This window comes from Sorex araneus, chromosome 2, assembly GCF_027595985.1.
Source record: "Sorex araneus isolate mSorAra2 chromosome 2, mSorAra2.pri, whole genome shotgun sequence".
Taxonomy (NCBI): Eukaryota; Metazoa; Chordata; class Mammalia; order Eulipotyphla; family Soricidae; genus Sorex; species Sorex araneus.
Genome location: NC_073303.1, coordinates 281,998,038 through 282,002,710, shown reverse-complemented (window position 1 = coordinate 282,002,710; position 4,673 = coordinate 281,998,038).

Here is a 4,673-nt window from a genome sequence, read left to right as displayed (position 1 = left end):
CGCAGATTGAACCTGTGGCAAGTGCGAGGCTGAACCTTGATCAACTACATGAAAGATAAGCACGTGACCCACTGTACTATCTTACATAAGAATTCTGATGTTCATTTAAAATTTAGTTCTCCCTTTCTCAAGCCAAAAAAGAAAGAAAATGCCTTCTGCATCATTACAGCTGAAATGTAGTCAGAAAGTAACCAAACTTGACTAAAATATCTTCACATCAAAGCACCATTTTTTTTTTCTCCCCAGAATAGAGGACATATACTTAATTGGTGCTGAAAAGAGCCTCGAACCACCAGTTTTCTACATGCAATTTTGTTCTTAGGGTAAATATTATTGGAACACCTCAAGTTAAAAGTTATGTAGTTGGGGCCGGAGAGTTAGTGTAATGGGTAGGGCATTTGCCTTGCATGTGGCCGACCTGAGTTCAATTCTGGCACCACACATAGTCCCTAGAGCCTGCCAAGAGTGATCCTTGAATGCAGATCAAAGTTATATAGTTAAATCTTCCTGAAATAGTTCATTCCCCCCAAAAGAGACAATAGTGTGGTATGTTTAGGATTTAAATATTTAACCACTTATCTATGAAGAAGTCTTCCTTAATTAAAGTTGATTTGTAATAAATTTTAATTTCTGTATTAGCTTTTTGACTCCTATGATGTATCACAGCTGCAGTGATAGCACAGTGGTAGGGCATTCGGCTTTCACGAGGCTGACCCATGTTCGATTCCTCCGTCCCTCTTGGAGAGCCTGGCAGGCTACCCGTGGCGTATTTGAAATGCCAAAAACAGTAACAATAAATCTCACAATGTGAGACGTTACTAGTGCCCGCTCTAACAAATCGATGAGCAACAGGGTGACATGCTTTTTTTACATGCTAATAAATCTGTATCATTAGGGTGTATTGTGAGTTTTTCAGGATTTTTAAAAGGAAATTAATGATTGTTAAAAATAAGGCCTTATCCAGAGCATATTTTCAGTATCCTCCAAAAAAGGGGAAAAAACATCAAATTCCTCATAAAAGGACTCCTAGGGTTGGAGAGATAGTACAGGTTGTAGGTTATTTGCCTGCATGGGGCTGACCCAAGTTCAATGCTGGGTATCCCATATGGTCCCCCCGACCCCTCCAGGAGTAACTTCCTAGTGCAGAGCGGGGAGTTATAATTGAACACGGCCTGTTGTGGCCCCCAAACAAAAACAAAAATCCCAAAACATGTAAGGATTCCTCTAATTTTGGTGGGAGGTGTATCACTGTCATCCCATTGCTCAACGATTTGTTCGAGCAGGCACCAGTAACGTCTCTCATTGAGAGACTGTTACTGTTTTTGGCATATCCAATATGCACGGGTGGCTTGCCAGGCTCTGCCATGCGGGCTTGATACTCTCAGTAGCTTGCCGGGCTCTCCGAGAGGGGCGGAGGAATCGAACACGAGTCGGCCGCGTGAAAGGCGAAAGCCCAACCAATTATACAAACCTTAAAATAACTCGACACTTACAACGCAGTATTGTATCATTTTGCAATAAATTAAAGAACTTAAAAAGTTCTGGTTGAACGGATGACTGGTTGAGGAAACTTTGGTACATCTATACAATGGAATACTATGCAGCTGTTAGAAAAAAGGAGGTCAAGAATTTTGTAGTTAAGTGGATGGGCATGAAAAGTTTCATGCTGAGTGAAATGAGTCAGAAAGAGAGAGACAGACATAGAAAGATTGCACTCATCTATGGTATATAGAATAACAGAGTGGGAGACTAACACCCAAGAACTGTAGAAATAAGTACCAGGAGGTTGACTCCATGGCTTCGAGGCTGGCCTCACGTTCCGGGGAAAGGTCAACTCAGAGAAGCGATCACCAACTACATTGTAGTCGAAGGCCATGTGGGGGAAGGGAGTTGCGGGCTGAATGAGGGCTAGAGACTGAGCACAGCGGCCACTCAACACCTTTATTGCAAACCACAACAGCTAATTAGAGAGAGAAAACAGAAGGGAATGCCTTGCCACAGTGGCAGGGTGGGGTGGGGGGGAGATGGGATTGGGGAGGGTGGGAGGGACACTGGGTTTACGGGTGGTGGAGAATGGGCACTGGTGAAGGGATGGGTTCCCAAACTTTGTATGAGGGAAGTATAAGCACAAAAGTGTATAAATCTGTAACTGTACCCTCACGGTGATTCTCTAATTAAAAAAAAAAAAAAAAAAAAGTTCTGGTTAACACAACCACCTTGGAGGTTTAACCTGTGGCAGGTTGGTTTCCCAAGTAGGCCAGGAGTGCGCCCTGAGTTCAGCAGGGCGGGGAAGACTTCAGAAACAAGATGAAGAGATAGAGAATAAGCTTTTCCTATGACCTGTGATTCCATTACTTGGTATCACCCCCCAAAACAGCAATCATTAATTCAAAAAGACTGATGGTAATTGAAGTACTCTGTTTTTGAGGGTTAGGCACCCCCGGAGATGCTCAGGGGTTACTCCTGGTTCTGTACTTGGGAATTACTCCTGGCAGTGCTTGGGGGACCATATGGTTTGCTGGGGACTGAACCAGTGTTGGCCATGTGTAAAGCAAACCTGCTGTACTATAGCTCTAGTACCCATTAATGCTTCAGTCCCCATTAAAGTACTCCTAATTGGTTCATGGAAAGGGAGAAAAAAGAAAGCAAATGAGGTAAATGTGGGGCTGGAGCGACAGTACAGCAGGTAGGGCATTTGCCTTGCATGTGGCTGATGTGGGTTGCTTCCCAGCATCCCAGATGGTCCCCCAAGCACCACCAGGAGTAATTCCTGAGTTCAGAGCCAAGAGTAACTAACCCCTGTGCATCGCTGGGTGTGACCCAAAAAGCAAAAAAACAAACAAACAAAAAGAGTTAATGTTCTTATGTGGCCAAACTGAACGGGGGCGGGAGAGAATACAGCAGAAAAGGCACCTGCATTACACATGCCAGCCCAGGTTTGATCCCCAGTACTCCATGGACCCCACAAACCCCACAAGGAGTGATGCTTCAGCGCTGAGCCTGAAGGAGTAAGCTCTAACAAAGGCTAGTAGGTATGGCCCCAAAATAAAACAAAATTCCATGATTTCTCTGTGCTATTCTTAACAACTGTCAGCTGTTAACTGCAAAAAGTACTAACTCTTGGGCTAAAAACAGCTCAGGATCAAGCAGAACTTTTTAGGAGTTTTGTTTTTTTCTTCTTGTGTCATACCCAACAATGTTCAGGGGTTACTCCTGGCTCTGCACTCAGGAATTACTCCTGGCGGTGCTCGGGGGACCATATGGGATACTGGGAATCGAACCCAGGACGGCCACGTGCAAGGCAAACGCTCTACCTGCTGTGCTATCACTTTAGGACTTTTTTTCCCTACTTGCAACCCCGTTCATCTGAGAAATTTTTACATTACCTTGAGTATATAAAGTAAGCAAATTTACTAATATCAATTAAAGAAATTTACTTTAAAATATTTTTAAAAGTGATGCAACCTTATATGGGTCACAATCCCCAGTTTAAGAAGCTAAGGGATAAGGCTCTTGCATACAGCAGACTCAGGTTCAATCTCTGGTACTGCGTGTGTCCCTCAGTGCTCCCAAGAGTTATCTCAGCGCAGAGCCAGGAGGAAAACTGACTGAGCAGAGCTGAGTGTGGCCCCAAATCGCAACCCCCCAGTTTAAACATAAAAAGAATCTAGAATGGGATCAACAATAAAATTAAGAATCACAGGAAAACTCATCACTTTGAACTGACCATAGAGGTATATGGTTTTTATTTTTTTTTATTTGTTTTTTTTTTGCTTTTTGGGTCACACCTGGCAATGCACAGGGGTTACTCCTGGCTTTGCACTCAGGAATTACCCCTGGTCATGCTCAGGGGACCATATGGGATGCTGGGATTTGAACCCGGGTCGGCCGTGTGCAAGGCAAACGCCCTACCCGCTGTGCTATCTCTCCAGCCCCAGAAAACATATGGTTTTTAAGTTTAATGCTATTAAATATTTGAGCTACATACACAACTCTGCTGTACTCTGATGATTTCTGCTTATAAAACAGCAGCTTCAAATAGACAGATCTGGCTACAAACTGACTTAGAAATTACTCAAATTTACAAGAAGACATATTATGTATATATATATCAGCTTCTTGCAAATATAATACCAGCCTTTCCAAATCCTAACTGCCACCTCAACGAGATATTTGAGAACCCAAAAGCCTAGGAACCATACTCTGAAATGATGCATTAATCAAGGTGGTCTAGCTCTGTAAGCAAATGACTTTTCCTTAACTGCATTCTTTCATGTGTTCACAATCTTCTTTCAGTTAACAGGTTTTGTTACTCATGAAAATATGACATCAAAAATAAGAGTGGGAAATATCTTTCCCGGGAAAAATCCTATGGCAAACACTACACATAAATTTACTTTAGAGAACTGCATAGCACTTAGATATGACACTGATGCAATAACTTCAAGGACAGTCAAGGACATAAAAAGAAGATGTTTTAACACAGATATGGCAGAGAGGTAGGCATTTGGATAACATACATATTCTGATCACCTGAAGAACTGAAAAAGTACATCTGACATACAATTACACAAAACAATGTAACCTCAATAAAAATAAAAATTTAAACATTCAATCTTGATACAGATGAAGTGGAGGCCATAAATGAAGAAGTATGCAGACAGAAAAAAAGC